The sequence below is a fragment of the Macaca thibetana genome, chromosome 12, assembly GCF_024542745.1.
Source record: "Macaca thibetana thibetana isolate TM-01 chromosome 12, ASM2454274v1, whole genome shotgun sequence".
Classification (NCBI taxonomy): Eukaryota; Metazoa; Chordata; class Mammalia; order Primates; family Cercopithecidae; genus Macaca; species Macaca thibetana.
This window is the reverse complement of record NC_065589.1, coordinates 80,120,962-80,147,085: the sequence shown is the minus strand read 5'-3', so window position 1 is coordinate 80,147,085 and position 26,124 is coordinate 80,120,962. Positions and strand designations below refer to the sequence as shown.

Sequence of the window (26,124 nt, the reverse complement as noted above, 5' to 3'; positions counted from 1 at the left end):
AAATCACCTAACAATGTATTTTTCACAATACATTTGTATTGTTAAGCAATGCATAACTACTAATAAAACTAATCGTGTTGTACAATTTAAAAAGATAACTTTTGTAGTATGTAAATTAGGTCTCATTAAAACGGGTCCTTAAACAAATTTTAAACAAAAATTTGAGAGAAGGAAAAAGATAAATAAACAAATTTAACATTATAGTTACAAATTTAACACTTGTTTGTCAATAAAAGATAGAACATTGTATTAGTCTGTTCTCACATGACTCTATAAATACTACCTGAGACTGGGTAATTTATAAAGGAAAGACGTTTAACTGACTCACAGTCCTATATGGCTGGGAAGGCCTCAGAATACAATCATGGCAGAAGGTAAAGGGGAAGGAAGGACCTTCTTCATATGGTGGCAGGAGAGAGAAGAATGAGGAATAAAGGAGGAAGAGCCCCTTAAAAAAACATCAGATCTGATGGGATAAGGGGTCCTCATGAAATCCCCTTATAAAACCATCAGGTCTCTTCAGATCTGATGAGATCTCACCATCAAGAGAACAGCATAAGTGAACTGCCCCTGTGATCCAATCACCTCCTATCAGGTCTCTCCCTAGACATGTTGGGATTATGGAGGTTACAATTCGGGATGAGATTTGGGTGCGGACACAGCCAATCCATACCATTCCATCCCTGACCCCTCACAAATCTGATATCCTCACATTCCAAAATCAATCATGCCTTCCCAACAGTCTCCCAAAGTCTTAACTCATTCCAGCATTAACTCAAAAGTTCAATTTCAAAGTCTCATCTGAGAAAAGGCAAATTTTCAAAACCATTCATGCCTTCCCAACACTCCCCCCAAAGTCTTAACTCATTCCAGCATTCAATCAAAAGTCCAAGTCCAAATTCTCATCTGAGATGAGGGAAGTCCCTTGTGCCTATGAGCCTATAAAAATCAAAAGCAAGTTAGTTACTTCCAAGATACAATGGAGGTGCAGACATTGAATAAAACCTCCCATTCCAAATGGGAGAAATTGGCCAAAACAAAGGGGCTACAGGCCCTGTGCAAGTCCAAAATCCAGAGAGGCAGTCATTAAATCTCCAAGCTCTGAAATAAACTCCTTTGACTCCATGTCTCACATCCAGCTTATTCTGATGCAAGAGGTAGGCTCCCACAGCCTTGGGCAGCTCTGACCCTATAGCTTGGCAGGGTACAACTCTCTTCCTGGCTGCTTTCACAGGCTAGCATTGAGTATCTGCAGCTTTTCCAGGCACAGTGTACAAGCTGTTGGTGGATCTACCATTCTGAGATCTGGAGGACGGTGGCCCTCTTCTCACAGCTCCATTATGCAGTGCCCCAGTGAGGACTCTATGTGGGGTGCTCCAACCCCTCATTTTCTGTCCACACTGTCCAAGCAGAGGTTCTCCATGAGGGTTCCACCACTGCAGCATATTTCTGCCTGGACATCCAGGCATTTCCATACATCCTCTGAAATCTAGTTGGTTTCCAAACCTCAATTCTTGATATCTGTGCACCCACAGTCCCAGCACCACATGTTAAGCACTAAGGCTTGGATCCTGCACCCTTCGAAGCAACAGCCCAAGCTATATCTGGGTCTTTTTGCCCCAGCTTCTGGGACTCAGGGCACCAAGTCCCTAGGCTGCACACAGCAGCTGGGGCCCTGTGCCAAGCCCAGGAAACCAATTTTTTCTCCTAGGCCTCCAGACCTGTAATGGGAGGGGCTTCCATGAAGATCTCTGACATGCTCTGGAGACATTTTTCTCATTTTCTTGGCTATTAACATTCAGCTCTTTGTTACTTATGAAAATTTCTGCAGCGGGCTTGAATTTCTCTCCAGAAAATGGGTTTTACTTTCTATCACATGGTCAGGCTGCAAATTTTTCAACTTTTATGATCTGTCATCTCCTGAACGCTTTGCTGCTTAGAAATTTCTTCTGCCAGATATCTTAAATCATCTCTCTCAAGTTCAAAGTTCCACAGATCTCTAGGGCAGGGGCAGAATGCCACCAGTCTCTTTGCTAAAGCATAGCCAGAGTGACCTTTGCTCCAGTTCCCGATAAGTTCCTCATTTCCATCTGAGAGACCTCAGCCTGGACTTTGTTGTTTATATCACTCCACGCTTTCCCACATCTTCATGTCTTCTACTGAGCCCTCCAAACTGTTCCAACCTCTGCCTGATACCCAGTTCCAACATTGCTTCCACATTTTCAAGTATCTTTATTGCAGTGCCCCACTCCTGGTACCAATTTACTGTATTAGAATGTTCTCACACTGCTATAAAGATACTACCTGAGACTGAGTAACTTATTAAGAAAAAAGGTGTAAGTTTCCTGAGGCCTTCCCAGTTCCATGTGGCAGAAGGTGAAGAGGCAGCAAGGACCTTCACAAGGTGGTAGGGGAGAAAAATAATGAGGAGCGAAGGGGGAAGAGCCCCTTACAAAACCACCAGATCTTGTGACAACTCACTATTATGAAGGCAGCATAGGAATAACAATCCCCATGATCCAATCACCTCCTACCAGGTCTCTCTCTAGACATGTGGGGATTATGGGGATTACAATTGAAGATGAGATTTGGGTGGGGATACAGTCAAGTCATATCAAACGTGTAGACCAGATTTCAGTAAGGATATAGAAAATTTAACAAAAAATTAAAGCTATTTTACATTTATAGAACACTCCACCAAAGGATAACAGAAATCACTTTGTTTTAAGTAGTTATGGAAAAATTACCAAGATAAAAAATCAGTAAGATAAGCTCTATAAATATAAAAAAGAACCATAGAAATTATGTTCTCCTGCTAAATGGAATTAAATTAGAAACAAAAGGAAAGATACATATAAATCCCCAAATATTGAGAAATTTTAAAATATACTTCTATTTTACCACTGAGTCAATGTGATGACCAGTGGTTTGAATGTTTGTGTCCCTTCCAAAATTCATGATGAAATTTAATTCTCAACGTGAGGTGAGGCCTTGAGGAGGTGATTAAGCCATGAGGGCCCTGCCATTAGGGATTTGATTAGAACCTTATAAAAGGGTGGAGGGAAACTAGGCAGTCCTTTTGTGCTTGCTTTCCTTCCACCATGTCAGAACACAGCATTCAAGGTAGCATCTTGAAAACAGAGATGAGGCCATCACCAGACATCGAACATGCTGGCACCTTGATCTTGGAGTTCCCAGCCTTATAATTCTGAGCAATAAATCTATACTCTTTATAAATTATTGTCTGTGGTATTTTGTTATAGCAGCATAAATGGACTAAGGCAGCCTGTTTGTGTATTAACTTGGCTAGGCTATAGTTCCAGGTTATTCAATCAAACACTAATCAAGGTATTGCTGTGAAGATATTTGGCAGCTGTAATTAAAGTCTATAGTCAGTTTAAGTAAGGAAAATTATTCTGTATAACAAAGATGGACCTGATTCAGTCAGTTGAAAATCTCTCAAAGCAGAATTAGGCTTCTCTGGGAAAAAAAAAATCATTTTGTGGACTACAGCTTCAGCTTGTGCTTAAGAGTTCCAACCAATCTTCTTGACTGCCTGCCCTACAGAAGTAGGAGTTGCTAAGCCAGCCATCACAATCATGTAAGCCAATTCCTTTTTCTTGCAATAGATTTATATATATATATTGATATATAAATCTCTCTCTCTCTCTCTCTCTGTATTTCTGTATCTCTGGTAGAAATAACAAGTAAAATTAGAAGATAATTTAAACTTTTTGAAAAAGAAAAATGTGACATATGAGAGTTGATGAGATGAAAATAAAACAGGACTAAACAGGACACTTATGGCATTCAATGCCTAAAAAAAACCCCAAATCTGTCAAATCAATAATCTAAGCTTCCCATTTAGGGAACTTAAAAAAAAGAACAGCAAAACAAAATCCCCAAAATTGTGCACAAAGAGGAATATATCAAATAATAAAGATAAGAGCAGAAATATCAAACAAAAGCTATAGAGAAAGTCAGTGAAAACAATAAGTGGCTCATTAAAAGAATCAATATGATCAATAAACCTCTAGCCAGATAGATTAGGGAGAAAAAGAGAATAAACACAAATTAACTATACCAGCAGTAAAACAGGCATCAATGGTTCAGATCCTACAGTCAATTGAAAAATAATCTTAAAATTTATGAAAAACTTACGCCAACAAATTTGTCAAATTAGATAAAGTACACATGTCCTTGAAATACATAAATTAAAACAATTTCCTCAAGAAGTAGGTAGCCTGAGTAGCCCTCTAATTATTGCAGAAGTATAACTTGTCATTAAAACATTCCTAAAAATAAATTCTAGTTGCAGATGTCTTTATTCCATAAATTTAAAGAATAATACTAATTCTAAGCAAACTAATTCTAAGATGGAAAATATACAATCACAAGAATAGTAATCAGACACTAAAACCAGATAAATAAATTACAAGAAAATAAATCTTACAGTAATATTTTTATAAACATAGATGCATCCCTCTTCCCCCTAAAATTTAGAAAACTAAATGGAGTTTGAAGAATGTAAAAATGGTTTAACATTTAAAAATCAATGTAATTCACCATATTGACAGAAAAAGATGTATATATATACATACACACCACACACACACATCTATATTCACACATACATTTATAAATATATATACACACACATATGATCTTCTTAATACATGCTAAAATAATAGTAATATTGAATACAAGTAATATCGAATACAAATTTATCATTTTAAAAATGCTCTCTTAAGCTAGGAGTGCCAGGGAATTTTCCTCAATGTGACAAAGGGCGCCTATGAAAAGCTGCTTTCAAAATCATACTTAACTATAAAAAAACTAAATTTTTCCTCTCTAAGCTCAGGAACGAAACAAAAATATCCACAGACAACTTTTATTCCATATTCTATTGGAGGTTGTTACCATTGTAATAAGGTAGGAAAAATAAATAAAATATACACATTGAATATTAAGAAGTAAAACTGTCTTTATTAACAGACTAAATGATTAAACGTTTTTACAGGAATTTCTAATGAATTCACACAAAATAATGTTATGACTAATAATTAGCTTTTTCAACCTTTTACAAGGAGAATTTTAAAAATCAGTTGTATTTTTATATGCTAGCAATTAATATTTAGAAATACAAATTTAAATACAACACCATTTAAAGTAGTTCAAAATTGTAGAAATCCACAGGGATGCATATAAAAAATAATAAAGCTTATACACCAAATGTTACTAAACATTGCTGAGGGAAATTAGACACATAAACAAATAGAAAGATATATAATGTTCATAGATCTCAAGACTTAGTATTGTTAAAATTTCAATTATCCCTATAATTGGTCTATGGATTCAATATAATTATCATGAAAATCCAAACAGATTTATTAAGGAAATTAACAGGCCAATTACAAATTTATATAAAATTTATACAAAATTTATATAAAATTAAATGGTCCAAACAATTAATGTACACTTAACAATGAATGTTAAAAGAGAAGTGAGAGGACTTATATTATCTGATTTCAATACTCAGCATACTACATTAATCAAGACCATGTGGCATGTGTAATAATATAAACATAGATGATGGAAGCAAAGGAAGGGTTCAAAAGTAGACTCAGACATATATGAGTAATAAATAATGATTTTCAATGAATCAGCCTAGGTAATTCAATGGAGAAGTAATACTCTTTAGTAATAACTGATGCTAGAACAATTGGAAGTCATATGAAATAAAATGAGATACCTCAACCCTTACGTTACCACCATATACAAATTTATCTCAAAATACATGATACCCGTAAATATCAGAACTAAAAATATAAAATTTCTAGAAGAAAGCATAATCGAATCAAAAAACTATACAAAAAAATCCCATATTACAAAAGAAAAAAATGATGATTTGGAATTCAATATAATTAAATCTTTTATTCTGTTAAGAAAATACAATGGCAAGGCAAAGATTGTGGGAAACTATTTGCAAAGCATCTTCCCAATTAAGAACCTGTATTCAGAAAATTAAGCCTGCTTGAAAGTCAATGATAAGACAACAAAAATTAATTACAATGAGTGATATATTGGAATAGACACTATATTAAAGAAGATTTGCTAAGAGGATAGCTCTTAAGAGTTCTCAGGAAAGAAGGATGGAAGGAAAGAGGGAAGAAGTGATGGATATATCAACTGGCTTGCTTGTGCTAATCATATGACAATGTAAACATATGTCAAAACATCAAACTGTAGACTTTAAATCTATACAATTCCTATTCATCAATTATACCTTAATAAATCCAAAAAATAATTAAAAAGATATAAGAATGGTAATAAGTACTTGAAAATATGGTCAACATTTTTTCTCACTAGGAAAACACGAATCAAAACCACAAAGCAGTACCACTTTACCAACAATAGAATGACTAATTAAAAATATGTTTGACAATACCAAGTGTTGATGACGATGTGGAACAGCTGAACTTTTAATAAATTGCTGGTAGCAATAAAAAATGGTATAGCCACTATTGAAAGAAATTTCTTACAATATTTATAAAGTTTCTTACAAAGATTTTTTTTTTTTTTTTTTTTTTGAGACGGAATCTCGCTCTGTCGCCCAGGTTGGAGTGCAGTGGCGCGATCTCGGCTCACTGCAAGCTCCGCCTCCCGGGTTCACGCCATTCTCCTGCCTCAGCCTCCTGAGTAGCTGGGACTACAGGCGCCTGCCACCGCGCCCGGCTAATTTTTTGTATTTTTAGTAGAGACGGGGTTTCACCGTGGTCTCGATCTCCTGACCTTGTGATCCGCCCGCCTCGGCCTCCCAAAGTGCTGGGATTACAGGCATGAGCCACCGCGCCCGGCCTCTTACAAAGATTTATAAGGTTAAGTATATATTTTGTCCTGTGACCCAGCATATGTCTATAGAAAGACTTGTATGTTAACCTTTATGGCAACTTTGTTCATAATAATCCCAAATTGGAAATTATCCAAATGTCCAATAACTAGCAAGTGAATAAAAGAATTGTGGTTTATTCACACAATTGAATAAAATGGAAAAACTATACTGATACACTTGATAATATGTGTGAACCTCTAAGGCGTTATGCTAAGTAGGTTAGTCACAAGAAAGTACAAACTGTGTGATTCCATTTAAATAATATTCCTCTTAAAAAGGCAAAAGTATACTAATAGAAAGTACGTTGGTGGTTGTTAACAGCTAGAGAATGAGGAAGTAAATTAAATACAGAAAAGACAGGAAATATTGGGAGATGATAGAACTGTTTCATGTCAGAATTGTGGTGGTTACATTTATCTGGGTGTAGAAATGAAATTTAAAACGAGATATATTGAAGCTTTGCAACTCATAAAATATCATCTTATATATAAAAATTTGCATGTTTCATAAACCTAAAACAGTATGTATTTTTCATTGGCTAAATGGTGAGCAGTCTGAAAAGAATTATGTAATAAATTTAGTAAAAGATAACAATGTATGTTTAATATATTGTCACTAATAATGAGTTCCTGAGGAAAAAAACATTAAAGTTGAGGAGAAATAATAATAGGTATAATAGAGCCTGTTAACTAACCATCAAATCAACACATACTCCTTTCATTAAAGAAAGCATCACCAGATCATATTGTTGTCATTCATTCAATAATGTGTTAGGTTAAATTATTCTACTAAATGACATATTTAGTTTATCTGCCTTCACTGTATGTTTTGGATCCAAACTTCAAGGTTTCAGAATTTTATTGCCTAATTTCTAGATCATCACAGTAGTCTCCTAAATTCTTTCCCCTTTTTCTAAAGAATATTATCACTCTAAAGCATCCTACTAATTAATATCATACTCATAATCTTGAAAACATCAAACTGTAATTGTATCCATATTGGAAACTATTTACAGTTTTTATTACTTTTTCAATAACATCTAAGTTCTACTTAGTCTACAATTGGATACTTCACCTATCCATCCTCATCTCCCACCACAACCATATATTAATAGATTCACTTCCTTATATAGTCCAGTGCCAAACATCCTCCCTTGTTATTCATGGTTTTTATTTCCTTTACCACCTCCTTTCTCCACATGTAACTCAAATCCTACCATCTTTATAATTCTGGGACTCCTTTAGTTATTGTTTTACTATCTTCTCATGAATCCCCAGGTATATTTGCTTTTTGCCAGCCATGAGGTCATTTTCTTTGCATTGCTATATAAAACTTTAAAAATCATTTAAGCTTTATAACTTATGAGGTAAGTGGTTTCATTTTCTCTATTTTACAGATGTGAAAACTAAAGTTGAAAAGGGTTAAGAAACTTAACCAAGATTGCATAGATAGCATGTGGCAGAACTATGGTAAGGTCTGCAAAAGCATGGATGTTGTTTTGTAATAACTTATCAGTTTCTGCAATTCCTGGCACAATGTTAGCATTAAAAAAGTATTTGATAAATACATTTTGAGTTGGTTGAGTAGGGGTTATTAAATTTATCTTTTATTTTGAAGGAGGCATTCTAGTTTGTGTCTAACTGGTTTTATCGCATGTTCAGGTACTTCTTACAAAATAACGGGGCTGCCTTACAAAAGACTATTTGTGAGAGGGACTGAGGAGCCTTGCTGGGGGAAACATTCAACCTAAGTGGAAAATCATGAAAAGTTGATTTACTAGTACAAAATCTTATCATGATGAGATACATAAATGTTTCAGACTACTATATAAAGGTCAAGGACTAGGCTCTCATAATAAAGTAATTTAGACCTTTTAAAAAAATCAATTATATTGAGGTATAATTCATATGAAATAAAATGCACTAATTTAAAGGGTACAATTAAAATAAGTATTTAAAAAACGTTTTATCCTTTGGGTATATACACAGTAATGGTATTGCTGGGTCAAATGGTATTTCTAGTTCTTGATCCTTCAGGAATCGCCACACTGTCTTCCACAATGGTTGAACTAATTTACACTCCCACCAACAGTGGAAAAGTATTCCTCTTTCACCACATCCTCTCCAGCATCTGCTGTTTCCTGACTTTTTAATGATTGCCATTCTAACTGGTGTGAGATGTATCTCATTGTGGTTTTAATTTGCATTTCTCTGATGACCAGTGATGATGAGCATTTTTTCAAGTGTCTGTTGGCTGCATAAATCTTTTCTTTTGAGAAGTGTCTGTTCATATCTTTTGCCCACTTTGATGGTTGTTTGTTATTTTCTTGTAAATTTGTTTGAGTTCTTTACAGATTCTGGATATTAGCCCTTTGTCAGATACGTAGATTGCAAAAATTTTCTCCCATTCCGTAGGTTGCCTGTTCACTCTGATGGTAGTTTCTTTTCCTGTGCAGAAACACTTTAGTTTAATTAGATACCATTTGTCTATTTTGGCTTCTGTTGCCATTGCTTTTGGTGTTTTAATCATGAAGTTCCTGCCCATGCCTATGTCCTGAATGGTACTGCCTAGGTTTTCTTCTGGGTTTTTTATGGTTTTAGGTCTAACATTTAAGTCTTTAATCCATCTTGAATTGATTTCTGTATAAGGTGTAAGGAAGGGATCCATTTTCAGCTTCCTACATATGGCTAGCCAGTTTTCCCAGCAGCATTTATTAAATAGGGAATCCTTTCCCCATTTCTTGTTTTTGTCAGGTTTGTCAAAGATCAGATGGTTGTAGATGTGTGGTGTTATTTCTGAGGCCTCTGTTCTACTCACAATAGCAAAGACTTGGAACCAACCCAAATGTCCATCAATGATAGACTGGATTAAGAAAATGTGGCACATATACAACATGGAATACTATGCAGCCATAAAAAGGATGAGTTCATGTCCTTTGCAGGGACATGGATGAAGCTGGAAACCATCATTCTCAGCAAACTATCACAAGAACAGAAAACCAAACACCGCATGTTCTCACTCATAGGTGGGAATTGAACAATGAGAACACTTGGACACAGGAAGGGGCACATCACACACTGGGGCCTGTCGGGAGGTGGGGGACTGGAGGAGGGATAGCATTAGGAGAAATACCTAATGTAAATGATGTGTTGATGGGTGCAGCAAACCAACATGGCACATGTATACCTATGTATCAAACCTGAACGTTGTATACATGTACCCTAGAACTTAAAGTATAATAAAAAAATAAAAAATGTTTTATCTTGAGATCATTATCGGCCCACATGTAGTTATAAGAAACAATACATAGTGATCTTTTATACTTTCACTGGTTTCTCCCAATGGTATCATGTTCATAATTATAGTATAATGTGTGGTCTGTAGAAAGTACAGGAAAATGGGTAGGCATCTCTTGGTATGTTGGGGGTCCCTAATAACACCCTCAGGTGACTCACAGGACTCATAACATTGTTATCGTTTATTTCAGTGAAAAGAGTAAAGATTAATATCAGCAAAAGGAAAGGTACACAAGGGAAGTTCAGGAGAATCAGGTGTAAGATTTCAGATGTTATCTCCCAGTTGAAGCCACATTTAGACAGGATTGATTTTCCCAGAAATTATGTATTATCACACATGTGAAATGTTGCCTGCCAGGGAAGCTTACTTGAGACTTGGTGCTTAAGGTTTTAATTGGAGATGAGTAAGAGAGGTGTGCAGTACCTGTGTGAATGATGTGAATGACCTCAGCTTTTCAGGCTCTAGATCCCCCCATGTCAAACTGATACAGAATAATCAAAGGCCTCAGGCACACACACAAAAAAACATTTTTATCAAGTAGGATGTTCCAAGGAGTCAGAAATCGATTCCCAGGATCCAAACCAAGGGCTAGTATCCTGATAATGGGCCTTTTTTTTTGGGGGGGGGTGCGCAGTAGGGGGGAAGAGCAGGCATTGAGGAACCCAGGCAGATAATCTCTGGTGCTTGTCTAATCCAAGGATTCTTTGGAATGTATTTTCTTATGACATTATTATGGATATTCTTGAAAGAAAAAACGGAGATCTGCTGACACACAGAGAGACAGCAGTTTTTAATGGTTGCGATAACTTCTATCACAATGTATCACTATGGAGGAGGGGGCTTATTGGCTGTACTAGATACCCGAAGTGGTCTGCAAAAGTTAGTCTAGAGGGTAGAAATTGAAGATTGTGCACAAACCTCATTAGCCCAAGCCATAGCTCTTTCTTCATAGTCCTCTGTATGATTTTACTAAGATGTTTTAGATTTTCTCTTTCTTTCTTTCTTTCTTTTAGACACACTTTCAGTTTCTTGGAGACCATATGTTATTTATTTCAGTATTCCTAATATTGAGTTGCCATCTGGCACACAGCAGGGTCCAATAAATGCTGTTTAATGAAAGAAGAAAGAAAAGCAAACCTGGTAAATATATGAATGGATGGATGGAAGGGAGGCAAGGTGGATGCAAAGAAGGAAGAAAACTAAGCAGGATGGATGATTGGAAGGCAGTTATGGCAGATGAGAGGGAAGGAAAAATAGGAGGCAATGGGGATGAATGAGAGAGAAAATGACAAGAGAGAAAAACAGAAAGAGGAAGGATGAAATGAAGGAAGCAAGGGAAGAAAGACGGAATGGAAGGAGGAAGAGAAGAAGGCAGAAATAAAGGAAAAGACAAGGATAAAGAAAAAAGTAAAGGAAGTTTGAATGAATGGAAAAAAGAAGAAATAGTGGAAAGAAGGAAAGATGAAAATGAAGGAAGTAGAAAGAAGGAAAGAGAAAAGAAGGAAGAAATTAAGGTAACCATGAGCCCACCATAACCTTTATGGAAGACGGCCATCCCTACTACTACACACTCTAATAGCCAATTAAAACAGCACCACCCCAAATCCACACCAACACCCCCATCTCACATGACATGAAATAACTCCCTAATTTCCAAGAACCATTAAAAAATACTATTTCTAAATAAACATAGATATGCTTCATTCAAGTTGATTACAATCACAGCATATGCTTGGTAGTATAAAGGAGTCTAGAAATAATTTCCTACAAACTGACATCCATTTTAATGACATTACAAAGAAGAATAAATATGTATATAGAGTAAAGCAGAATGCTTATTTGCAATACAAAACAAATCCCATCTTGAAACTGCTAAATGGAAATATGTATTTGCAATTAAATACCTTGTGCTTGACTATATATCAAAGATAATCATATTGGCAAGTGGTTGTTATTGATGCTAACAGCAAAACCCAGGACTTACACATGCAACTACATGTGCATTTCTATTTGTTTTTAGTGCCTTTTCCTCTTCAGTCTTCTCTGTATTGACTTTAAAGGGGACTTTGTGACGTTCACAGAGGGAGACAGGTGAGTGAACAACACTGTTGTCTCTCTCAGCTCACTTTTATAACTAAGAAAATTGAGATCCAGAGGAGATTTGCTTTAGGTCACAAAAATGAGTTCAGTTCAGTTCATTTCCCAGCCTTGTAACTAATACATAAATCTCATGCCCTTCCTAACTGCTAAAACATACTCCTTCTTCTAAATCTGTTAAATTTCTAAATTGGATCACTAATTTGAATGTTTCTTTTTAACCAACACTGCATATCTAAGCCATACTGCACTTTCAAGCACATTTTAGCAATGGTTTACAGCACTTGGATCTTGAAATTCTTTGAGATGTTTTTACCCAATGAGGACATATTTAATCTTTTCAAAGATAAATTTTCATTTATCTTTCTGTAATTCGTGCTAACTAAATATTCTGCCTCTTCTTGGTCAAAATATAATTATAAAATGCTGTCACCCTAATATTTTATTTCAAGCCTTCTGCATTAAATTCTTTTGCTGAATATTCTTAATGTGTTTTATAAATGGAATTAATCTGAATAACAAAACTGTGGTGTCTGCCCTCCCTTGAATTAGTCACTAACATTATTAGCTCTGGATAGAATTAAGCGTTAGAAATAATGCTGATCAACGACATACATACTTCCTATTGTACTTTTGAAGATTTAATTTCTTACCATGTTTTATCTGAATTAGTATTTCATAGCATAATGTCACATAACAGCAAATAATACTGGATCATTTTCCCTGGCAGATCATTTGTCACTATCATTTCTTGTTATGCTATCAACTATAATCTAAAAAATGAATTCAGGTCAGAAATTCCTCTTTCAATTCTTTACAATTTTGTTTCATGACATTTTGTCATTCACTATTATGGCTCAAAATGGGGTTTCTTATACCTTTGCCTGGCAGACACTACATTATGAAACATGCTGAAAATAAGACTAGGAGAAAAGAGACATTATACCAATACAAATCCTTTGTTCTAAACTAAGCTGGTCCAACCAGTGGTTCACGGGCCACATGTGGCCCAGGAAAGCTTTGAATGTGGCCCAACACAAATTAAACATTAAATTAAAACATTATGAGACTTTTTGGCACTTTTTTAAGCTCTTCAGTTATCATTAGTGTTAGTGTATGTTATGTTTGGCCCAAGACAGTTCTTCCAGTGTGGCCCAGGGAAGCCAAAAGATTGAACACCCCTGTCTAAACAATTGCTTACATAGTGAAACAAACCACCTTGGGCATTGGGTTCATGTGTGGTATTTTTTGAATAAGTTTCTGTAATAATAATTCAGCATAGTTCTAGAATATGGCACCATTATAAAGACTTTCAACATTGGTGCCTGTATTAAGCAATTAATATTGGCATTGTCAGCTGAGATAACCTAAAAAACTTCAATTTCTCTCATTGACTTTGGCACTGATACAAGATTAAGTGGTAGAGGTGTACTTTCATGGTGTACTTGGAAGTGTATCTTTTAGTATTGTACTTGACTGCAAGCAACCCAAAATTCCATTCTAACATACTTGACTCAGAAAGTCTGTCAGTCTTAGGCCATAAGAGTCTTTGTTAGTCCTGGACCAGACAGCCCAAGCATATGCCATTAGAGACACAGAGTTGTTCCATCTTCTGCTTGACTCTCTTGCTCATGTTTGCTTCTTCCTGGCTGTAAAATAGCTACTGTATTTCCAGGCTTCCAATCAGTATTCCAGACAAGGTGACTTAAGGCAAGAAGAATAAAAAAGAAGGGCAAAAGGGCAGAAAAGGATATAAAAGTTGAATCTGTCTCCTTTTTTAAAATTCAGGAAAATCTTCATATTCTCAGAATTCTTACCCAGCAAACGTTCTTTTATGCCTCTTGGTCAGAACTATGCATCACAGCCGCCCTCAACTGGAAAGTGGCTAGTTACTTTAACAAGGTTTTCTTGATATCTGAAATTCTTTCACAGAGTTTTCTTCCTCTCTCAAATGCAAAGGTCTTAAGAAAACGCATACATGCTCAGGCAATAAAATATCCTCATTCCATACTCTTCCTCACATAACTCCTCCCCAAAATACTTTGACAGAAACAAAGATGTTTAGCGACCCAATATTCTGACCATTAGACTTCCAATGCTTAAATCAAAAACATGGCTGCTAAAAGCAAAATTTAAGAAATATACTAGGAAATCATTTGGAGGAAACTCTATTTTTCTAATGTCCCTCAAATCATACTACCCACAACATATACAAATAGGACTACTTCTTACCTAGATTATGATTTCCAAAGAGTTTCACTTTCTTTCATTCTTTTTATGTCATACCAGCATAGCATAATGACTCCCTACTATTCTCACCAAAATTCAGCATCAAAAGTTTATCAGTCAAGGGTCCATCACATGATGGCTCAGTTGATATGACCTATGTTTTGCTACTTTTTCAATCATGCTGAGTTGAACATAGGCCATGATTCTCTAATCAGAAAATATAACTATAACTTGGGAACAGAAATATATATATCATTATATATAATGCGATATAATTTTATTGTTGATACATATATACTGATGCAAATGTTTGACCATCTGTAATTGTAAATAAGCCTCTTTTGTTGTTTGGTTGTGTAGCATTAAGAGCCATTACTTTTTCAGTGATAAAGATTTCATTAAATTTATAAAACATTTGCATATCTCTATGGCAGATTGTTGGAAGAGAGTAACTCGGTAGCATATTACTATTTTTTTAAATAATTTTTACAAAGCTGTTCATTCTCACAAATAGCTTGCTCTGCTTCAACTTCTTTGTTTTAATGGTTTATTTAGTAGAGTCATAACTTTTAACTACATTATTTGGGAACAAGTAGTTCATAAATGTGCACAAATTATTAATGGGAGACATTCTTGTATTAGGATATTTCACATGAAGCAGTATATTTTAAAATGTAAATAAAATTTTAAGTAACTTGTTATTTATATTTTCTGACATGCTTGAAGAAAGACTCCATTAAATAGAGTAATAGTGTTAAAATATTTGCTGCATGTAAACACATATTATAACATCTGTACAGTTTACAAATGTGCATCTAAATGAAAGGGGACTTCATTTAATAGACATTATTTAGCTTAATGTAGTACCTATGATTGATCATTAAAATTCACTTTATGCTTTTGGGTATTCAAGGGGTAAAGGAAAACGAAATTGTTATGTAATTTTATTGCTTGATATATAATTTAATATTTCAAGATAAACCAATATCATTTGGGTATTAAATTATAAAATTAATATATGGTGATTTGTCCCAGGACCATGCACAAATGGCTATAAAAATACAAAATAAGAAGAAGAAAATTTTGACATAAAGATAGAGACATAAGTCCATGAAGAATTAACAGAATTTTGATGAGTAGAGAGGGGCAAAAATTTTACAATTTTTTAAATAGTTGCTATTTCATATTTCATCAAATTCTTCATCAATTACATTTATTTATTTGAAATCATTCATCTTTTAAACTATGATCTTTTAAGAAGATTCAACTAAATGTAATTATTCTGGCTGCAAGTGATATAAAAATGTTCAGATTCAGTAGCAGCAAGTGGTTATGGAAATGTTCCTCAAAGTCTTTTGCTGATGGACAGAACCAAACATGTACTTGTTCACACAAAAATTTGGATGATCAAAGGCCCCATATATTATAATATCTGCTTTTCTGTTGTGCTATTTTCTCCTCCTGAAATGTTATCTTCTCCCATCCTAGACAAAGAAACAAAAACAAACAAAACTTCATTCTATAGGGATCAGCTTAAATATTTGTTACTTCCCATTGAAACATTTCTTATTTATGTATGGTTGGTTATCTTCTTAAATTTCAATGTTTAGATGCCTCAGAATTTCATTTTGTCTTGAGTTGTAGTTATTTCACCTATGTTTCTTCTAGGATTGGATTAGAAACTTCTTAAGGACATTTTCTATTACCTGTATATCTCCTGGCTGCCCATAGTACACAACATAGTTCTATGTATGTATTTGATATATGATAATAATAAGCTATCTGAAAATAATTGATAATAAATGTCTGTGCCTGAGATCTTGTCCATTAAGATGCATTCTAAGCCCTTAAGTATCTTTTAATTCTGAATGTTTAATATTTTGAATAGTAACTGTCTTCTGACCTTGGATATCTTGATGAAAAGGATTTAGGGAAACTTACCGGGAAATTGAGAGTTAATTAGGTTTGATAAAAGGAGCCTTTGGAGATACTCATTATGGCACCGAAAGTTAGTGCTTTGAAATGAGAATGAAATTAATGCACTTCTCATATTTAACACTTAAAAAATGTTACAATCCCTGTTAAAGCCTTTGGTCTGTCATGGAACTACCTAAAGAGTCTATGTTGAGTTATAAAATTGAAAGATTTAGTACCTAATATTCCCAACCTTCCCCACCCCCCAAAAATATTTATTAATGATGTAATGCAGGGGCTAAACTAAGCTGGAAGTTCGCTGAAAACTGGAGTACCCTGCATCTTTGGAATTTATTTGCATGAAAATTCATTCACATTTATTTGGGCTCTATGGCCAAGGGCTCTCATATTTAGACAGAAATCTATACATGTTCACCTACTATTAAGAAAACACAATGGATATTTAGACAAACATGAAACAACATTTTAAACAATTTGCTACATTTGTTTTTACATTAAACTTTTAAAATTCCATATATAACTTTTAAAGAAATTTATTTTTTTTCAAGTGACCTTTGTAAATTAATAAACATATAAGGGATTCTGTTATCAGATTTGAAATCGATTTAAATGAATCTTTCACATATAACACATTCTTTTACAGCTCTGTCATATATACTTGCTATATGACATGTGTAATCTTTGTGAAGCTGGGTTTTTTTAAATTGTTTGTATTGTTTACCACTATATCCTCAGGACTTGAATAAGCATGCTTATCACATGGTGGGTGGTAATAAATATTTATTTAATTAACTAACACAATCACATTGCTTCTTTTTAAATATTAAACTAAATATAATTACCAAGTATTTATAAAGTGGATGTTTATATAGTAGAAATATAATCCTGCCAGGACCTATCAGTGCTATGAATGATACTAAAGTCCTTACGCTGTTTGTCCCTATGAATCCATTATCCAATATTTTCCACCCTGTGCTTTGCCCTAGGAGGCTGAACCACATGGACTACATCAACAACATTCCTTTGCCCTATGATTCTGATTAAGTTTATCAATGAGTGTACCAACCAGAGAGTGACACCAAACTATTTATTCTCTTGCAAGATCAACTAGGGCTGACTGTATCTCTCCACCAATGGTCACTGCTCTTCTCAAAGTAGTTGATAAGCAGCTGTATTGGTCGATTCTCATGCTACTATTAAGAAATACCAGCCTGTATTTAAAAAGAAAAGAGGTTTAATTGACTCACAGTTCCACATGGCTGGGAAGACCTCAGGAAACTTACAATCATGGCAGAAGGGGAAGCAAACATGTCCTTCTTCACAGGGAAGCAGCAGTGACAAGTGCCATCAGGGGAAATGCCAGACACTTATAAAATCATCATATCCTGTGAGAGCTCATTCACTATGAGGAGAACAGGATGGAGGAAAACAACCCAATGGTTCAATTATCTCCATCTGGTCCGGCCCTTGACAAGTGGGGATTATTACAATTCAAGGTGAGATTTGAGTGGGGACACAGAGCCAAATCTTATCATTCCATCCTTGGCCACTCCCAAATCTCAAGTCTTTACATTTCAAAACACAATCATACCCTTCCAACAGTTCCCCAAAGCCTTAACTAATTCCAGTATTAACCCAAAAGTCCAAGTCCAAAGTCTCACCTGAGAGAAGGCAAGTGCCTTCTGCCCATGAGCCTGTAAAATCAAAAACAAATGAGTTACTTCCTAGATACAATGCAGGTACAGGCATTGGGTAAATATAGCCATTCCAAACGGGAGAAATTGACCAAAGCAAAGGGGCTACAGGCCCCATGCAAGTCTGAAATCCAATCGGGCAGTCATTAAACCTTAAAGTTCCAAAATGATCTCCTTTGACTCCATGTCTCACGTCTCACATCTAGGTCATGCTGATACAAGTGATGGGCTCCCATGACCTTGCGCAGCTCTGCCCCTGTGACTCTGCAGAGTATAGCCCCGCTCCTGGCTGCTTTTATGAGCTGACATTGAATGTCCGTGGCTTTTCCAGGTGCAAGCAGTCAGTGGATCTACTATTCTGGGGTCTGGAGGATGGTGGCCTTCTTCTCACAGCTCCACTAGGCAGTGCCCCAAAGGGGAGTCTGTGTGGGGGTTCTGACCCCATATTTCCCCTTTGCACTGCCCTAGCAGAGGTTGTCCAGGAGAACTTCTCCATGAGAATCTCTGCTCTGCCCCTGCAGCAAACATCTGCCTGGACATCCAGGCATTTCCTTACATCCTCTGAAATCTCGGCAAAGGTTCCCAAACCTCAATTCTTTGCTTCTGTGCACCTGTAGGACCAATGCCATGTGGAAGTTGCCAAGGCTTGGGGCTTGCTCCCTCTGATGCAATAGGCTGAGCTGTACCTTGGTCCCTTTTAGCCATGGCTGGAGTGGCTAGGACACAGTGCACCAAGTCCCAAGGCTGCACACAGCAGGGAGACCCTGGACCCAGCCCAGGAAGCCATTTTTCCCTTCTAGGTCTCCAGGCCTTTGATGAGAGGGGCTGCCATCAAGGTCTCTGACATACCCAGGAGACATTTTCACCATTGTCTTGGTGATTAGCATTTGGCTCCTCATTAATTATACAAATTTATGTAGCAGCTTGAATTTCTTCCCAGAAAATGGGTTTTTCTTTTTTATCACATGGTCAGGCTGCAAATTTTCCAAACTTTTATGTTCTGTCACCTCCTGAATGTTTTGTTGCTTAGAAATTTCTTCTACAGATACCCTAAATCATCTCTCTCAAGTTCAAAGTTCCACAGATCTCTAGGGCAGGGGTTAAACACAGCCATTCTCATTGCTAAAACATAGCAAGAGTGACCTTTACTCCAGTTCCCAACAAGTTCTTCATCTCCATTTAAGTCCAGCTCAGCCTGGACATCATTGTCCAAATCACTATTAGTATTTTGGTCAAAACCATTAAACAAGTCTCCAGGAAGTTCCAAACTTTCTCACATCTTCCTGTCTTCTTCCGAGCCCTTCAAACTGTTCCAACCTCTGCCTGTTACCCATTTCCAACGTTGTTGCTTCCACATTTTTGGGTATCTTTATCCCACTCTTTGTGGTACCAATTTACTGTATTAATCCATTCTCATGCTGCTATGAAGAAATACCCAAGACTGGATAATTTGTAAATAAAAGAGGTTTAATTGACTCACAGCTTCGCATGGCTGGGGAGGCCTCAGGAAACTTACAATCATGGCCAAAGGGAATCAGGAATCAGGAGGCAAAAGAGAATCACAGGGAAGCAGGAAAGAGAATGAGTGCCAAGCAAAGGGGGAAAATCCTCTTATAAAATCATCAGATCTCATAAGAATTCACTATCATGAGAACAGCATGGGAGTAACCACCTCCATAATTCATTACCTCCTGCTGGGTTGCTCCCATGAAATATGCGCATTATGGAAACTACAAGTAAAGTTGAGATTTGGGTAGGGATACAGCCAAATCATATCAAGTGGTATAAGGCATGATAGTCTGGGTCTCCTGCTAGTATAGTTTCTCTGCTTCTGTAAGGTTGTGAACCCAGAAAATCTGAGACAGGTCTCAGTTGATTTAGAAGATTTATTTTGCCAAGGTTGAGGACACACCCATGACACAGCCTCAGGAAATTCTGAAAACATGTGCCCAAGGTGGTTGGGCCATAACTTGGTTTTATACATTTTAGGGAGAAATGAGACACCAATCGATACATGTAAGAAATACATTAGCTCCATCCAGACAGGTGGAGACAACTCAAAGAAATTCCCCCCAACCCCCCTGGGGGCTTTCATGTCACAGGTAGGTGACAGACAGATAGTTGTATTCTTTCGAGTTTCTGATAAGTCTTTCCAAAAGAGGCAATCAGAATATGCATCTGTCTCTGTGAGCAGAGGGATGACTTTGAATAGAATGGGAGACCAATTTTTTCTGGGGTGGTTCCCAGCTTGAAGGGGCCCAAGATATTTTCCTTCCACAAGGCTCATGATGTATAACTTCCACCTTATGATGAATTGATGCTGAGTGCACCTGATTTTATGACTTGATGTGTCTGACATGAGTTGGTTCAAGATGAGTTGCATGGTTGTTTGATGGCCCCTGGTCAGGCACTCCATCTCTATGAAAGCCCAATATCTCATCAGGGGCTGTTTTTTAATTGATGTGTAGTTTTCAGAAACACATATCATTAACTTTTCTGCAGAATCTCAGGGGTCTATGTAATTATCCTACTGGAACTTGCCACAAACTCTACATAGTATTTTTTTCTCATCACAGATAGCTCTACTATCAGAGGATCTGCTAGGTCATATGTCTAAAAGGGCAGAACCTCATGTATTGTACCAAAGCCCCCAATGTATTTTTTACTATTTATTCATTTGATTTGAATAATCAATACTATTAATATGGTATACCAAATATCATGTGTAATATGTAAGTAATTCAGGTCTCTTGGGACTATATTATGACAGAGATTGAGGGAATTAACATAATGCTTGTGTGAGATAATAAATATATACTTTATCCATTTTATGTGAATATGAAGTATTTCTGATTCTGATACACCACTGACATAAAAAAGAATGCATTAACCAGATCACTGGCTGTGTACCTAAAACTATGTTACTCTATTCTAGATAAGATACCACATAGGCCACCAGAGTTGCAAATATGCTACTAATTAGCCAAGTTGGAAGTAGCCTATCATATCACCTTGGATCTGTCTGGTTTTATGAGTCAGATTGATAAATTAAATGGGTAGAGGATGGGGGCCATTATCATTGCTTCCTTTAGATCTTTAAAAGTGACACTAGGAGGTAAAGAAAGATGTTGGAATAGAAGGCTCCACAGATTGTCTTCCCTGCTAGGATACCAATTTATCAGCTATCTAAAAAAAAAATATATATATCTTCATAAGCACCAAAAATTAGGTGAGTGCTCATAGTGCCCTGGTTTTAACTTCATATCACTTAAAGAGGTACTGAAGAGATATAAAAAAATATAGCCTTGACTCACTGACACCACTCCTCCCCCATCAATTGCAAGTGGTGGCTGTGGTGTGGAAAGCATCTCTGGGTGCTGAGGGAGGGAGAGAACAGTCATTGTGAGGCATTGATTTCAGTGCTGTACCGTTAGAGTAGAAAGGAAATCAGATCAAACTTAGCTGATGTCCACCCTAACCAGACAGGAATCATCGATACCAGCAGTGGCAACTTGAGTTCCTATAAATCTCACCACTGAGGGATACAGTGCTATGGGTCTCTAAGTAAATTTGAAAGGCAGTCTAGGCTATAAGGACTGCAACTCTTAGGCAAGCCCTAGTGCTGAACTGGGCCAAAAGACAGTGGACTGTAGGGGCATGTGACCTACTGAGACATCAGCTTGGGTGGCTAATGGAGTGCTGGCATCCCTCCTTCCCTAACCGCAGGCTGAATATCTCAAGCCTCCAAAAGAGACCCCTTCCTTCCTCTTGAGAAAAGGAGAGGGAAGAGTGATGAGGACTTTGTCTTGCATTTTGGATACTAGCTCAGCCACAGCAGGATACACCAATCAGAGCTGTGAGGCCCCTGTTACAGGCCTTAGCTCCCAGACAACATTTCTAGACACACCCTGGGCCAGATGGAAACTTGCTGCCTTTAAGAAAATGATCCAGTCTTGGCAGCATTCATCACCTGGTAACTGAAGAGCCCTTGGGTCCTGAATAACCAGCAGTTGATACTCAGGTACTACGTCGGGGCCTCGGGTAAGCCTCTGAGACTTGCTGTCTTCAGGAGAGATTCAACACATTATCAACTTTTGTGGCTTGGAGGCAAAACTGATAATGCTTCAGAAAAGCACAGGGAAAAGTAAAGGATACTTTGTCTTGCATCTTAGGTAAAAACAAGGTCACAGGAGGGTAGAAGCCCAAGTGGGCTCTTGGGTCCCTTAATTCCAGAACTTGACTCTTGGATAGTATTTCTGGACCTTCCCTGGGTCAGAGGGGAGCCTATTGCCTGAAGGGTGAGTCGCAGGCTAGGCAGCATTTACCACAAGGTGACTTAAAAGCCCTCAGAACTTAAGAGAACATTGGTGGTAGTGTGGCAGTACTCCTCATGACCTGTGGTAATGGGAAGTATGGAGTGAGGCTCTTCTGTTTTTGTAAAGAGGAGGGAAGAGTGAGAAGGTTTGCATCCTGTGGTTTGAGTGCAGCCCAGCCACAGTACAATAGAACACCAGGTAGATTTCTAAGGTTTTTGCCTCTAGTCTGTGACTTCCGGATGGTGCCTCTGGACCCATCTGGGGCCTGGGAAGAACTTATTGCCTTGAAGGAAAGAACACAGTCTGGCTGGCCTTTCTACGAGCTGATTGTAGAGTCCCAGGACCTTTAGCAAACAGGCAATAGCCAGGGAGTGAATACAGCAGGCCTTAGGTGAGACCAATGCTGTATTAGCTTCAAGTCTGACTCAGTACAGTCATAGTGGTGGTGGCCACAGGGATACTTGTGTTACTTCACTCTCAGCTTTAGGTGGCTCAGAACAGAGGGAGAGATTCCATTGCATTGAGAGAAAGTAAGGGAATATAACAAGAGTCTCTGCCTGGTAATCCTTCTCCCAGATCTTGTCCAAGACCGTCAAGGCAGTACTCAATGACTCTGCAAAAAATACAACATTACTGGGCTTGGGGTGCCCCTTAAATCAGATACAGCTTAGGTTACAACACTCAAGTCCTTTTAAATATCTGGAATGTCTTCCCAAGAAGGATGGTTACAAACAAGCGCAGACCATGAACACTACAATAAATATCTCTCTCTTCAATGCCCAGACACTGAAGAACATCTACTAGCACCAGCAATATCCAGGAAAACATGACCTTAACAAATGAACTAAATAAGGCACCAGAAACCAACTCTCGGGAAACAGAGATATATGAACTTTCAGACAGAGAATTCAAAATAGCTGTGTTGAAGAAACTCAAAGAAATTCAAGATAACACAGAAAAGGAAATCAGAATTATATAAGGTAAATTTAATGAAGAGATGGAAATAATTAAAAAGGATTAAGCAGAAATTCTGGAGCTGAAAAATGTAATTGGGATACTGAAGACTCTATCAGAGTACTATAATAGCAGAATTGGCCAAGCAGAAGAAAGAATTAGTGAGCTTGAAGACAGGTTATTTGAAAATACACAGTTAGAGGAGACAAGTGAAAAAATAAAAAAACAATGAACCACAGCTACAGTATCTAGAAAACAATCTTGAAAGGACAAATCTAAGAGTTATTGGCCCTGAAGAGGATGTAAATAAAGGGGTAAGGGTAGAAAGTTTATTCAAAGAGATAATAACAGAGAACTTCCCAAACCTAGAGAAAGATGTCAATATCCATGTACAAGAAGGTCATAGAACACCACACAGGTTTAACCCAAAAAAGACTACTTCAAGGCATTCAATAATCAAACTTCCAAAGATCAAGGAAAAGGAAAGGATTCTAAAAGCAGCAAGATAAAAGAAACAACATACAATGAAACTCCAATATGTCTGGCAGCAGACTTTTCAGTGGAAATCTTATAGGCCATGACAGAGGGGCATAACATATTTAAAGTGCTAAAGAAAAAACTCTTTTACCTTAGAATTGCATATCTGATGAAAATATCCTTCAAAGATGAAGAAGAAATACTTTTCAAGACAAACAAAAGCTGAAGGATTTCAACACCAGACCTGTCCTACAAGAAATGCTATAGAGAGTACTTAAATTAGAAAGAATAGGATGTTAGTCATTATATTAGTCCATTTTCACGCTGCTGATAAAGACATACCCGAGACTGGGAAGAGGAAAGGTTTAATTGAACTTAACAGTTCCACATGGCTGGGAAGGCCTCAAAATCATGGCAGGAGACAAAAGGCACATCTTACATGGCAGCAGCAAGAGAAAATGAGAAAGATGCAAAAGCAGAAACCCCTCATAAAACCATCAGTTTACCACAAGAACAGTATGGAGGAAACTGACCCCAGGATTCAAATTATCTCCCACCAGTTCCCTCCCACTACACGTGGAAATTATGCGAGTACAACTCAAGATGAGATGTGGGTGAGGATACAGTCAAACCATATCAGTGAGCAATAAGAAATCATCAGAAGGTATAAAACTGGTAATAGTATGTACACAGAAAAACACAAAATATAATAACACTGTAACTGTCATGTGTAACCTACTCTTATCCTAAATAGAAAGACTAAACAGAGAACTAATCAGAAATAATAACTACAACAACTTTTCAAGACATAGTATTATAAGCTATACGTAGAAACAACAAAAAGTTAAGAAGCAGAGGGAAACATTTAAGGCATGGAGTGTTTATTAGTTTTCTTTTTGCTGGTTTCTTTGTTTATGCAGAGAGTGGTAAGTTGTTATCAGGTTAAAATAATGAGCTATAAGACAGTATTTGCAAGCTTCACAGTAACCTCAAACCAAAATTATACAACAAATATACAAAAAAATCAAAAGCAAGAAACTCAATAATATTAACAGAGAAAATCATCTTTACTAAAGGAAGATAGGAAGAAAGAAGGAAGAGAAGATCACAAGACAACCAGAAAACAAACAAATAAACCAACAAACAATGGCAGGAGTGAGTCCTTACTCATCAATAACAACCTTGAATGTCAATGAACCAAACTCTCCAGTCAAAAGACATAGAGTGACTGAATGGATGAAAAAAAATCAGACCTATTGATTTGTTCCCTACAAGAAACAGATTTCACCTATGAAGACACAAGTAAACTGAAAACAAGGAGATGATAAAAGCTATTCCATACTAAGGGAAACCAAAAAAGAGTAGGAATATCTGTAATTACGGAAAATAGATTTCAAGACAAAAACTGTAAGAAGAGACAAAGAAGGTCACTATACAATGATAAAGGAGTCAATTAGGCAAAATTATATAGTTTTAAATATATATGCACCCAACACTGGAGCACCCAGAAATATAAAGCAAATATTATTAAAGAGAGAGAGACAGGCCCCAATACAATAATAGCTGGAGACTTCAACACCCCATTTTCAGCATTGGACAGGATCTTCCAGATTTAAAATCAACAACAAAAAAATCAGACTTAATCTGCACTACAGGCCAAATAGATCTAAAAGATATTTACAGAACATTTCGTTCAACAGCTGCAGAATACACATTTTTTTTCCTCAGCACATGAATAATTCTTAAGGATAGACTATATAGAACATATGTTAGGTCACAAGACAAGTCTTAACACATTCAAAATACTGAAATAATATCAAGTATCTTCTCTAACCACAATGGAATACAGCTAGAAATTAATAATAAGCAATTTTGGAAACTATACAAATACATGGAAAATAAACAGTATGCTTCTGAATGTCCAGTAGCTCAAGGATGAAATTAAGAATTTAAAAATTTCTTGAAACATATGATAATGGAAACAAAATATACCAAAAACTGTGGGAAACAGTACTGAAAGGGAATTTTATAGCTATAAGTGCCTACATTGAAAGAGGAAAAACTTCAAATAAGCAATCTAAAGATGCATTCTAAAGAACTAGGAAAGCAAAAGCAAACAAACCCCAAAATTAATAGAAAAAAAGAAATAATAAAGTTCAGAGCAGAAATAATTGAAATTGAAATGAAGAAAACAATACAAAAGATCAATAAAACAAAAAGTTGATTTTTTGAA

At 36.5% G+C, this 26,124-nt stretch overlaps 1 long non-coding RNA gene across 1 annotated transcript in view; it reads left to right on the top strand.

Annotated features, from left to right (window-relative positions):
- LOC126932957 (uncharacterized) overlaps window positions 1-26,124 on the top strand; it is a 46,082-nt gene that overhangs the window by 8,890 nt on the left and 11,068 nt on the right. The window contains exon 3 of the long non-coding RNA XR_007718388.1: window positions 8,289-8,361. This is a non-coding gene — a long non-coding RNA (uncharacterized LOC126932957). The remainder of the gene's footprint in view (window positions 1-8,288; window positions 8,362-26,124) is intronic.